At 37.1% G+C, this 14273-nt stretch overlaps 1 protein-coding gene across 1 annotated transcript in view; it reads left to right on the top strand.

Moving 5' to 3' along the window:
* The window catches only part of ATP8B4 (ATPase phospholipid transporting 8B4 (putative)), a 266536-nt gene that overhangs the window by 35651 nt on the left and 216612 nt on the right, over window positions 1-14273 (top strand). The gene's annotated exons all lie outside the window — the stretch shown is intronic.

The raw sequence follows: 14273 nt of genomic DNA, 5'->3' as shown, positions 1-14273 counted from the left end.
ATTGATTTATCTATCCATTCATCTATCTAGCCATCCATCCATCCATCATTCTGTCCATTTCAGAAATATATACTGAACATTGATTATGTGCTAGACACTGTTCCAAAGGTTGCAGGTACAGCTGTGAACAAAACAGGTTTAAAGAAGTAAAAAGCCCTCAACCTGCATGGAGCTCACATTCTGGTCGGGGGGCGGGGCAGAAAGACTATCAACAAAATAAATGAATAAATAATCTTCTACATTGGGTGGGAGTGTGCTGCAGTTTCAAAAAGGATAACCATGGAAGGCTGAATTAAGAAGACATATTTGATTGCAGATTTGAAGGAAGTGAGGCGGCAGCCATGTAAATACTTGAGCGATAAGCATGCCAGGCAGAGGGAACAGTAAGTGCAAAGGCCATGAGATGAGAATGGACCTGGTGTGGTCAAGGAACAAGAGGCCACTGAGGCTGGAGTTGAATGAAGATGGGGGACAGTGGTTGTCAGGGCTGGATCGAGGGTTTTTTTGTTTGTTTGTTTTTTGTTTTTTGTTTTTTTTTTAGAGGGAGTCTCGCTCTGTCACCCAAGCTGGAGTGCAGAGACGCCTCCCGGGTTCAAGCAATTCTTCCCAAGTAGCTGGGACTACAGACGCCTGCCACCACGCCCAGCTAATTGTATTTTTAGTAGAGATGTGGTTTCACCATGTTGGTCAGGCTGGTCTCGAGCTCCTGCTCAGGTGATCCACCCGCCTTGGCCTCCTAAAGTGCTGGGATTACAGGTGTGAGCCATCGTGCCCAACCTGGATCTAGGTTTTTTGAGGTCTTAAGCTAATATAAATACAAAATACAAAATCAGGTATAATAAAAAATATTTATTTAGAGTGAGAAAATCTCTATAAATTATAATTTTGAAAATTTGCAAAATACCCCAAGCATCCCAAAATTCAGAAAAACAACACAATGTCTTCATTTTGCTGAATGTGCCTTTATAAAATGTTTTATTTATTTATTTTTGGCCTTTTATTTTTGATTGCCTCTCATATAACAATTATTTTGTTACAAAATTTCCTAAAGAGAGACTTAGATAATTCAGTTTTTCCTTTGGTATAGTTAATTAACATTAACTTAAGAATTATGGTAGCTTAGAAAAAATTTTCACCTTTGTGACTTCACAATGTCACATAAACATTTAGAATGGTCAACCTTGGAAAAACTTCCACCAAGTTTCTTTCATATATGAACTGTTACAGATATACTTGCCATAAGTAGTGCTGCTGTAAGTAGGTTTATGCTCTATAAGCACAGGAATTCTAATGCATTTTATTCTGTGAAATCCCCATGAAAAAAGAAAAATATGTTTATTATACTTACTAAGTATAATAAGCATATCATGTCATACATGTATTCATCAACTCCTAGTCAAAACAGAATTTATCACCTCTCAAGAATATGAGGAGTGTATATATATTATATATCAAATATATAAGATATATAATATATAATAAATATATGTATAATATATATCTATATATTATTTTATTATATATAATAAATATAGATTTATATATTATATAATAAATATAGATCTATATGTTATTTTATTATATATAATAGATATAGATCTATATATTATTCTATTATATATAATAAATATAGATCTATATATTATTTTATTATATATAATATATATAGATCTATATTTATTTTATTATATATAATAAATATAGATCTATATATATTATATATAATAGAGATCTATATATTATTATATATAATAGAGATCTATATATTATTATATATAATAAATATAGATCTATATATAATATATAATAAATATAGATCTATATTTATTATATATAATATAGATCTCTATATTATTTTATTATATATAATAAATATAGATCTCTATATTATTTTATTATATATAATAAATATAGATCTCTATATTATTTTATTATATATAATAAATATAGATCTCTATGTTATTTTATTATATATAATTATAGATCTCTATGTTATTTTATTATATATAATAAATATAGATCTCTATGTTATTTTATTATATATAATAAATATAGATCTCTATGTTATTTTATTATATATAATAAATATAGATCTCTATGTTATTTTATTATATATAATATAGATCTCTATGTTATTATATATAATAAATATAGATCTCTATATTATTTTATTATATATAATAAATATAGATCTCTATATTATTTTATTATATATAATATAGATCTCTATATTATTTTATTATATATAATAAATATAGATCTCTATATTATTTTATATATAATATAGATCTCTATATTATTTTATATATAATATAGATCTATATTTATTTTATTATATAAGTATAGATCTATATTTATTATACATAATAAATATAGATCTCTATATTATTTTATTATATATAATAAATATAGATCTATATTTATTTTATTTTATATAGTAAGTATAGATCTATATTTATTAAAATAATATATAGATATATATTATATATATTATATATAATAAATATAGATCTATATATTATGATTATATATAATAAATATATATGATATATTTGATATATCATCTAAATATATATCATATATATCATATATAAATATATATCATATATAAAAATATAAATATATATGATATGTTTATTATATATAATAAAATAATCTATATCATATATATTATATATAATAAAATGAAATACGTAATAAAATGTTTTACATATAGATACATACATATGCATATACATATACATTTACTTGATACTCCTTGTACTTCTGATGGGAGATATATTGTTTTGACTAGGAATTGTTGAATACTAAATCTTACATATATAATTTTACACGTCTGGTGATTGGGAGAATTCTGCACAGGCTTACTTCTAGCTCTATATTTCAAACCTCCAGTCTCTTCCACAATCCATACACTTCTAGTGCCAGGTGCCGTAGGATGTGATCATGTTGCCATGTGATCTTGGGCCCTAGATTCTTATGTTACGGCACTGCGTGGATCTGCATTCCTGACCACCAATAACTGAACTCTATGTAGAAGTATCTGTGAATCACATAAGTAGACTCCAGGAAACACAAACTCATGTAGTTGCACCTGATTGCCCCTTATCTGGTTCCAAGCAGCACCATCTGATATTAGGCAAAGTGTGATGGAAGGAACGTTAAAGTGGAGGAGATGATGGTCTCAGCCCCCTGTGGCTAAAATACTTGACTTTTATAAACTGAAAAAAAAGGACTATGCAAACACATTTCTAGTGCTACTCCTTGGGATGAACTGTGCAAGTGAGGTGAGCTGAAGCTTGTTTAGCTTCATGGTAAGTTGGCCTCTGGTGGTGATGTGAGGCCAGGGAGGTAATGGGGTAGATGTGTAAAGATTAGGCAGGGCCCTGAAGGCCTTGGTAACAACTGGCTTCTGTGTCTTCAGATGAAGAGCTAGTGGATGGCCTTGAGTAGGAGAGAGAGATAAGACTTGCAGTAGGCAAAATAATACCCCTTGCCCCAATGACGTCCCAGAACCTGTGAATACATTACCTTACAAGGCAAAAGGAACTTTGTGGATGTGCTTAAGTGAAGGGATCTTGAGGGTGGTGAGAATATCCTGAATGATGGAGGTAGGCCCAGTGTAACTGCAGGGATCCTTATCAGAGGGAGTCAGGAGGGTCAAGGGCAGAGAATGAGATGTGACAACGAAAGCAGAGGTTGGACTGCTGTGGGCCATGAGCCAAGGGACGTGGGCAGCTTTTAGAAGCTGGAGAGTCAAGAAACACATTCTTCCCTAGGGTCTCTAGAAGGAACTCAGCCCTGCTGACACCTTAATTTTAGCCCTGTAAGACCTTTTTCAGACTGCTGACTTTCAGAACTGTAAGATAATGTTTATGTTGTCTTATGCCACTAAATTCATGGTAATTTGTTAGAGCAGCAGTGGAAAACTGATAGAATTCTGAAAGGAGCATTCTGGCTGTTCATTGAGAATAGATGGTAGGGCGAAGGGGCAGAAGCATTGAGACCAGAGGGGAGGCTGTTGCAGTAGCCTGGGCAGCGAGGATGGTGGCTTGGACCAGGGTGTGTGCAGAGGAGGCCTGAGAAGTGGCCGATTCTGAGCATTTACCACCTTTCTTTTCTGCCTCAAATCCTGGCCCCCTTGTATCTCTTTTTAAAGCCTTATTACCTGAATGTGTCATGAATAGGTAAATAAAGTGAGGCTCCTATTTTTTTGTTGGTCTTTTCACACTTGGACTGATATTAGAAGGAACAGCTGAGATGAGACTGTGGTGATGTCCTCTTTTAGTGTCCATGTTTTTTACCCCATCTTAGATGGCAGACCGCCTCCACCAAATTCCTTTTCATTACATCACGGTGGTGTAGTCTGGGTCAGGTGCCTGGCAAAATAACCCTGCATACTCCATGGTTTGTATATGGCTACGTAAGCTCCCTTCAGAGCTGCCTGGGACAGGCAGGGATGCTTTTTGGCCACCCGTCTGGATGTGATGTTCCTTTTCTCCAGTTGCTGTGGCTCTCTGGCCTGTCTTCTGCATCCTTGCTGTGCACATATCTGTGGGCATGAAAATACTTTGAAGGCAATCATTGTCTTGTTTGTCTTTGTTTTGTCTTTGCTGACTAGCTATTCTAGCTAGATGGGCAGCTCTATTAGCCTTGCTCAAACGAGCTCAATAAATATTTTTGGGATAAATCACTTTCCCTTGGCTCTAGTAAATTTTATTTGCCATATGGATTCAGGGAGCTGAGATGTGGAAACCAATACGTATTAAAGAAACTCAGTTTATAGCCTCATGCATCTTAAAGTGACAAACACGAATTGAAAGCTTCCTGTGCAACCCCTGAGGTATCAAGCAGAGAAGTGCTCTCTTCAGAGCTCTTTCTTGCCTGTCTTTCTTTTATGCCTGGAGTTATTTCCTCTCATTTTATGACAGGAGGCTTTCTTGGCCAACCCTTAGGTGGCCAGCCTGTGTTTCACAGAGGAAAATTAAATGCCCTCTGGCTTCTAGGCTCTTATAATCTTTGGGGCAGATGCTGATTTTTTTTTTCTTTGAGTAGAGATGATACAGAAAGAAAGAAATGACTATTTCTCATCTTTAGAGAAAGCATTCAGTATGGTCCAGTCCATAAAAATGCATTTTTTTGCTATAGATAATCTAATTGTAAAAGAATGTAGATAGAAAAGAACAGATTAGAACAGGCACATATACGAAAAGTTTCAAAGAAAACAGTCAGTTTTGAACAGGAGTATTCTTAGTGAACTGCCCAAAGTCTCCAAGGAGAGAGGAAACACGCACTACAGGAAGGCCTTCCCAGTGCAGCAGAGACCAACCCTGGAGATGACGAAGCATGGGAAGTGACTGGGCCACGAGGTTGTTTGGGATGGGGTGTGTGATTTGATGTACATCTGGAGTATTGCATTTGATGAGAGGGCTCTTCCCCCTCTCTTTGACCTTTGGACCAAGGCACACACCAATTTGCAGTTTCCCAGTCATCTATGCACTGTACCACCACCATCTCCTTATATCTAGAATCTCCTCCGAGCTTCTTTTATAAGGGAGGCAGTTCTGTGTTTGCATTCTGACTTTACCACATAATCTTGCTAGGACTCTGTTTCTTCCCCTGTAAAGTAGGGCTGATAACAGCATGTACCTAATGGGATTGTTCTGAGGATTAATAAAATAATGTGTGTGAAACACTTCATGTAGTATCTAGCTTGAAATAAGTGCTCAATTAATGTTAGCTATTACTATTATCATTATCATAATAAGTCTTAAATCTCTAGTCATGAATCTTTACTTATGGAAAGCTACATGCTGAGGGTTTATATGGAGATTTTATTAATTTTATGTGTAATTTGTATAATCCAGTTCATGTATCCTAGAAGAGGAATGAATAATGAATTGGTAAAAATTTTACATTTCTTTGTGAAGCTATAGTGAGCCCTGGAAGGAATAAAGCTCTCAAATCAAATTTTCCAGCTATCTGGACCTGATGAGCAAATTGGCTCAGCCAAGAGAAAAACAAACCCAAGGCCCTTTAGTATTTGTTTGAATCCCCTAACTTTGTTTCCAAGCTCTCTTGTGAGGAAAGCGTAAAAAAATTGTGGGAAGAGTTTTTTTTTCCTTCTATTCTCTTTGGTTTTCTGCTTAAATGTCAATAAGTTCCAGAAGCTGCAGGTCACCACTGGGTTTCAATAGGAAACCCCAACTCGGGACACATTTTTCAATTGTATCAGAATGTGTTCTTGGAGTCAACTCAGGAAATCTTGGAGGCTGAGGGACTCCTTTTCTTTAAAGCTCTCCCCACTCATTGTTCTTTCCTCATGTCTTTAATGAATTGCTTTGGCTTCCAACTACATGGACCAGATTATGAAGAATGAAAGAAAATTAGGAAAGGAAGAAGCTTAAGTTATTGATTTAGCTTGAGGAAATTTTTCAGAGATTTCTGACCCAACCCCAAAAAACCCACAATCACCCTAAACCCCAAATGACACTTCATGTTTGGAGACATTCTTCAGCTTTTGGATCAGTACCGGTCTTGCTCAGGAAATATCAGTCTATATCACTGAGTTCTATATAGGGACCCCGAATGCTCCATGGTGCTTCATCATTTCATGATTTTGAGGGTCTACAGCCAAGTGCCTGAGGCTGTTTTCTAAACCACATTTGGTGAAGGACAAAATGCTCTGGAGTTAATTAAAGAAAGACTGTTGTATTTATTAATTAGGGATTCATACTTGCTGTGATCGCTCGTGGGTCTAGTGGAAACTTGCTAACTCTTCCCTTTACTCTAGCTCTTATTAGCAGACCTCATGCGTTCACTACCTAATCTTAAATACTAAGGTGTTACAAATTGTTCACAAACTGATTTTTAGGAAAAGGTTGTAAATGGCCTGTTTTCTTTTGCCTACTGGAAGTGGAAGTTGGATAATGTATAATTTATTATATTATGATGGAGAAGAGGCCAGATTAGGAGTTGGGTGTTGCCTTTGAGGACCTGGAGTAGAATCAATGGGCATTTGCCAATTTCCATTGAAAATATTTAAAAAATTACTTCAAGATCTTCTTGGGAAATAATCATATTAGCAACTTTAAGACTGACTATTCAAGCTTGAGTGATTTCCTTTTTTGCCCATTTACTATTTTTCAGTTTTTTAAAAAAGGATTTTTCTGGTATTTTTCTGTTTACAATGTATTTTCCATATATTTCCTCATTAAATGATTATAACACACAGTGGCATTATTTTACTGAGAAACCATAAGTAAAGAGAGGTATGAGTTAAAATGTGCTTGTATAGGTACTTGCAGAAGGATCACTGGCTCTTGTTGCCTCAAGGTCCAAGTGTCTTTTTCTTTTATGAGGACTCTTTTTTTTTTTTTTTTTTCTTGAGACGTAGTCTCGCTCTGTCCCCCAGGCTGGAGTGCAGTGGCGTGATCTCGGCTCACTGCAAGCTCCGCCTCCTGGGTTCACGCCATTCTCCTGCCTCAGCCTCCATAGTAGCTGGGACTACAGGTGCCCGCCACCACGCCTGGCTAATTTTTTGTATTTTTCGTAGAGATGGGGTTTCACCATGTTAGCCAGGATGGTCTCGATCTCCTGACATCATGATCTGCCTGCCTCGGCCTCCCAAAGTGCTGGGATTACAGGCTTGAGCCACTGCGCCCGGCCTATGAGGACTCTTTCATTAAACTCTCATTTTTATGGGTCCTAAAAGTCTTCCTAACAGGGGAACAACACCTTAATTGAACTTAAAAATTTCTAGCAGGGGGCCAGACATGGTGGTTCATGCCTGTAATTCCACCACTTTGGGAGGCCAAGGTGGGAGGATTGTTTGAGGCCAGGAGTTCGAGACCAGCCTGAGCAACATAGTGAGACCCTGTCTCTACTTATTAAAAAAAAAAAATTCTAGCAAGATAGTATTACGTCCCTCTCATCTTTTAAACTTGTTTCTTAGTGATCTGATTACACTTTCAGATGTTCTGTCTGTATCTTCCCTTTCCAAATGGAAAGACAAGCACAAGTGGATATAGTTTTGTTTTTAATCATAAACCAGGAGCGACTTTAACAAACCATCAGCCCTATGAGATAATTCTTTTTTTGCAGGGAAGTAGGGAGCTATAGATTAATTATTCTGAAACTGGGTTATTCTTTTTGATAAATGTTCCCTAATATTTAACTGATTTATAAATGTTTACTTCCTAAAATAAATGAGGTATTCTCATTTAATTATCTTGGAGAATATAACTGGAAGTACATGGCTCAAAGACAAGCATCCAATGAGTGCTTAATTGCTATCCTATTTGGTTGAGGAAGGCATCAAATTATATTGGATTTTATGATTTTGGGGGATTTAAGGTTATTATCGTCATCCTATATGGAGTAGCACTTTGAAGGCTTACTTATCTATTTTTCTATATTCTGGAGCAGATTCAAAACAAATGTCTAAGAGATTTCTGCCTCTGCTGATGGCTGTTATCTTGGATCACTAGAATGACAAAGGATGGCTTCCTTCCTATCCAGGCACATGTTTCTGTTAGGCTCCTCAGGTGTCAAAAAATGATGCAAATGCTATTACCAACTTGATCTTCTTTCGGGTCTTGTACTCAGCCAGCAATACAGTGTAGCAGCATTCCAGGTATGTTCCAGGAAGTTCAATCTCAAGTTCATGGTCACATAGTATTTATTACAGTGAAGTTGATAGAAATAAGAATGATTAGTCAACGAACACATAGCTTATGCATTCATTCAAATATCCCAAAATATATTCCTGGATTTAATCAGATCAACAGAGAATGAGTACAGAGACCCCATCATAGACCCCTCTGAATTGTGTCCTGAGATAATATCCTTAGGGTTGTTACAAAAACCTTATTTTACGTTCTTTATATCAAACAATGACTTCCTTATGAGGATTTCTAAGGTAAATTAATGCCTGAGGCAAGAATTACTAGTAATTGTACTTTTCCTGAGAAATTCATTTATTATTACCTACCAGAACTACTAATAATTGTACTTTTACTGATAAATTGACTTTATTACCTCACAGACTTTGTAAAATAAATGGCAATAGACAGGCATTCCCTTATTCTGTGACATTTGTGGCACACCTGGATCAGGTGTGTGGGTCATTGGATTAGCTATTTTTATTATCATTCTTGACTCTGGTTGATTATCATTCTTCCTTCTATATCTTCTTCCACCCTACTGTACTGTAAACATTTAAACAAGTATTTTTCCTGTTGTACATTCTTTTTTGTAAAATTTTTTATTTTAATTTTTGTGAGTACATAGTAGGTATGTCTATTTATGGGTTATACATTAGATATTTTGGTACAGACATGGAGTATATAATAATCACGTCATGTAAAATGGGGTATCCATCCCCTCAAACATTTTCCTTTGTATTAGAAACAATCCAATTATACTTTTAGTTATTTTTAAGTGTACAATTAAGTTATTGACTATAGTCACCTGGTTTGCTGTCAAATAGTAGGTCTTACTGTTGTACATTCTTGAGTAGCTGTTTTGTAGATGGTCGTTGTCTGTAAACACTTTTGCAGAGATGTCTTTATTTCCCCTTCACACTTGATTATTTGGCTGGGTATAGAATTCTAAGTTTCAAAATATTTTTCTTTAAAACTGAAAATAATCACTCCAATGTCTTCTAGCATCCTTATTGCTGATGAGAAATGTCATATTGGTCTGATTCTTATGTTTCAGGCTAACCATTTTTTTTTTCTTTTGGAAGTTTTTGGGATTATCTCCTTGTCCTTGGAGCTCAAAATTTTATGAAGGTTTGTGGGTTCATTTTCATTCATCCTGATTGGTACTTGGTGGCCCTTTCACTTTGAAGAGTTACATCTTACTCTGGAGCAGGGCAGTTTTCTTCTATTTACTTGATTGTTTTCACCTATCCACTGTCGATGTTCCCTTATCCTACGTTTTTTTTTCCACATTTTCCTCCTGTTTGTCATTTTGATGTATATTTTGTGAGATTTATCCAATCTGTTCTTCCATCTTGTCCATTCTACTCTCCAGTGTGTCCAGTAAATATTTTTAATTTCTAGGGACTTTTTCTTGTTCTCTGGTTTCTTTGTTTATATTAGCTTGTTCTTGTTTCATGGATGCCATGTCTTCTTAAATATCTTCGAGGTGCTGGGTATGGTGGCTCATGCTTGCAGTCCCAGCTATTCAGGAGGTTGTGGTGAGAGGACTGTTTGAACCCAGGAGTTCGAGACTGCGGTGAACTACAACTGTGCCACTGCATACCAGCCTGGGTGACAGAGTGGTATGCAGTGGCACAATCTCAAAAAAAAAAAAAAAGCATCTCTAAAAAACCTATATATCTATGTATATATATTCAAGGCACTAATCAGAATTAAAAAGAGAAACCAATCCCCTTTTTCTACCTGTATTCAGCATTATTTCTTCTTGTTGGATCCCTCTTTTTTGTGCTCTTGGTTTTTCTCAGCTGTTACTGGTTTGTATTTATAAATAAAAGACTAGATAGATTAGTGCCATCGCAAGGGTCTTTTTCTCTGCCAGGCCTCTCCTTTGAACAGGAGTGAGCAGCCTGCTGACAGAGGCTTTTCTGTGGGTTAGTCAGGCAGTCTGGCAAATCCCACAATGGCCCCAGTCAGGCAGGCTTTACTAGGGGCCAAGTTGGTTATAGCTGCTGTAGAGGGGCAGAGCTCTTCCTTCTCAGGCCTGAATACCCACCCTTGGTTTCCTTCCCTGACGTGTTGCCTACTCTCTTTGTGGGCAAAGAAGGGGGTGTGGGAGATCCCAACTTGTTCAGTTATTTTTTTAATTACTCTAAGGTGGTAATATAATTTATCATCAAATGGAGACACTTTTGAGAATGAAAGGGGAACCTATCAATTATTTTGACAAGATAATAGGCATAACCTGGGCCTGTCACCCTGTCCATAACATACTCTCAATCTTCATATTTACTGACTCTGAATTTAGAGCTGCTCTGGGCTCACTGGGAAGATCACTCTAATTCTTTTGGCTAGAGTTATTTCTATCTTTTTTCTCCCAGTCAAAATGATCTCATCTGCTTTCTATTTTATTCTCTAGGCTTTCTTCAAAATTTATGAACCTCTGCTAGCCACTACTCTTGTTTTCCAGCACTGTTATGTTTTCAGTCTTAAAAAATGTTTTCTGTAATTTCAGAGGGACCTGAGAAGGAAGGGAGGAAAAAGACAGACTCGACTTGCCATCTTAAACCAGAAGCTCTTTTAGCTGTTTTAGTCCACTTTAAACATGCTGGCTTACTATATTTTATACATCCTTATATATTGCCTTACTCCTTTTTGGAACTGGACAAATTCAGTGATAATTGTGCAGGTGTGAGCTCACACTGGTAAATCATCAACCCCTTGGTGACTAGTTTCCTTTCATTCCTCTTACATATGGAAGGATCCCATGATGCCTCTGAAGTATCAGGCTTTAGGTCATTGAACCTCTGAGCCTTTCTCAATGGGAATAGTTATGGGGGATTTGTTTTCAGCATCCTTTTTTTCCAGGATGTGATTTATTGCCAAAAGGTCTTTATATCCCCTCATACACTTTGGTAGCACAGAGAAGAAAGTTAATTCCTGCAAAGATAATTCAGGTGTAGCATAGTCAGGTTAAAGACAGAAAACTGTAGCAATTTAGAACCAAAGCCAGTATTTTACAGAACTTAATGAAGGGATGCTAAATTTTCTGCCAGAATTAATCCAGGAAGACTTAGTTCATAAAGATGATAATTAGTAGAAGTAACAGAGACAACGATTAATACTTATTAAGAAGGATTTAGAAACAAAAGTGGGCTTCCTGGCTCTAATCAGGTTTTGGGGGATGAGAGCAATTTGGATACCTGAAAGAAGATCCAAACTGACCTACCATCGAAACTACTTGGCTGCTTTGGGAATGGGCTAGTCCCTATCCTTGTGGAGTGTGGTTACATGGAGATGCTGGACAGGATGGTTTCTTTTTTTTCTTTTTTCTCTTTTTTTTTTTTTTTTGAGATGGAGTCTTGCTCTGTCGCCAGGCTGGGGTGCAGTGGTGTAATCTTGGCTCACTGCAACCTCCGCCTCCCAGGTTCAAGTGATTTTCCTGCCTCAGCCTCCTGAGTAGCTGGGACTACAGGCATGTGCCACCACGCCCAGCTAATTTTTGTATTTTTAGTAGAGATGGGGTTTCACCATGTTGGCCAGGATGGTCTCGATCCCTTGACCTTGTGATCCGCCTGCCTCAGCCTCCCAAAGTGCTGGGATTACAGGCGTGAGCCACCACACCCAGCCCAGGATGGTTTCTGTGTGGCTCACAGAGTCAAGATTCTGGTGTTTGGAGTGGGTAAAATTAGGTACAGAACTATAGAATTCTACTCTTGGATGTGCTTCATATAAATGTGAAATTTTAGAAGGATCATCATCTGAATGTATATGAAACAAGCTAAAGCCAATTAATATACAATTAATATATCTGATTTTTGTTTTGCTGCTATAATCTATTAATTACATGCAGCATACCAGTGGTCCAGGTTAACCTTTTGCCATGCAGGAAGAGCCCTCGCTCCTACCATCCCAGTAACATTTTTTTGCTTTCCTGTCAGCAATTTTACTACTTCTGGGTTATGGTGATGTTATATAAATAAGTTTCTAGCTTTTTAAGCATTTAGGTTCCCTCACCTTTCAAAGTACCACTTTGGGATTTGATGTTTTAATTCTTTGTTGGGGTATCAGCAAGAAAGACAGGATGGTGCTTTTTAGCCAGGGTTTGAGGTGTTTCCTTCAGGTGGGTGGGTGGTTGAGAGGTTGCTTCCTGGTGGATTCTGGATTTCAAAGTTATAGGTTAGGAGCAAACCCATTTAGGTATCATCAACTGTTGACACCAGTCCAATATTGTTCTTATCAGCAGTTAGTTGAGCCAGACTAGAAAACAGGAACCATCACAGAGACCTGGCTTTATTAGATAGGCAAGAGGGAAACCATGCAGGTGGTTACTGGACAGACAAAACACCCTACAAATGGTAGAAACCCAGTCGTAACCAAAGACAGAGTGTCATTTGTCAGGAGCAGTCCTTAGAGGTGACCTTCAGTCTTGGGAGTTGAACCACCAGGGCTACAGAGAGATTCTGCCTGCACTTTTGGAAAAAATTTGTTCTTACAATTCATGGTGCCTGGCATGCAAGGGGTGGGTGCTGAAATATATTCCTTCCTTCCTTCTCTCCCTCTTCATCTCCCTCATTTTCCTCATCTCCCTTCTGCTTCCAGCTCTTCTTTTCACTTTTCTTTTGCTCTTCCCTCCTCCATCCCCAACACGTGTCTCCAAGTTACTTTCCACCATCCAGTCTCCTTTATCTCTGGTTGTAAGTGCCTTCTCTAAACTCAGACTCTTACTGCAATCCCTCCACCTTTTACCACCTGTCACCTACCCAGTTGGAGAATTATGGGATTAAGGGAATTTAATGGTGAGAAGGTCAAGTCACTCGCCATGAGAATCCAGCATTGACATCTGGTGGTTACCTTGCTGACTCTTTTCTCATAGCTTTCATCATTCCATCCTAAATCTTTGGTCAACTCTGGAAGTATCTCTTCAGTAAACATGGAGCAAGAGCTTGCTACCCTTACTACTAAACTTGTTCTGCCGGTGTTTCTGGGGCACTGTCTTATCTTGCCCTCTGCAAATTTTTATTCTGCACTGTCATAATCTTTAGGTTTATTGTCCTTTTTATATTATTATTTGTACTGGTGTTTGCATTTGCTTTCAGAAGAGATTTTATTCTTTGGTCACTTCCAGCTAAGGGCAGCTCTCAGTCTCCTGATTATGTGTCATTCCTCTTAATATGCCTGGGCTGCTTACAGATATCACCTTTGGTTCTAAGACCATAAGGTGAGTGACCTCACTGGCCACTTCTGTATGGTTTTTTTTTGGCTATGTTATGTTTTGTGACTTTGTAGCAACAAACCCCACAAAGCATTCCTTGCCAGGATGCATTTGACTTTGTCAGCTCCTTCTCTTAGGCACCACTTGAAGTTAAGAGAAAGGGTCTTTGTGGTGCTGAAGATACATAGAAATTGGAGACACATAATGTTTTGCTTTATGGTTGGCATCAGGAGGACAATGAGAAACATTGTAGCTTTCCATTTTGGGACTTTACAACACATGTTCCAAAATGTACACTGGAAAAAGCCAATACCCTTCAAATTTGAAAGAAAAGAATTCTTGCAGCCTTAACAACAAAGCAACCTAAGTCTTGTTGTTTTAATGAGTTATTTGTT

This window comes from Pan paniscus, chromosome 16 (assembly GCF_029289425.2).
Source record: "Pan paniscus chromosome 16, NHGRI_mPanPan1-v2.0_pri, whole genome shotgun sequence".
Lineage (NCBI taxonomy): Eukaryota > Metazoa > Chordata > Mammalia > Primates > Hominidae > Pan > Pan paniscus.
The sequence above is the reverse complement of the archived record's forward strand: the minus strand, read 5'-3'. Positions and strand labels throughout refer to the sequence as shown.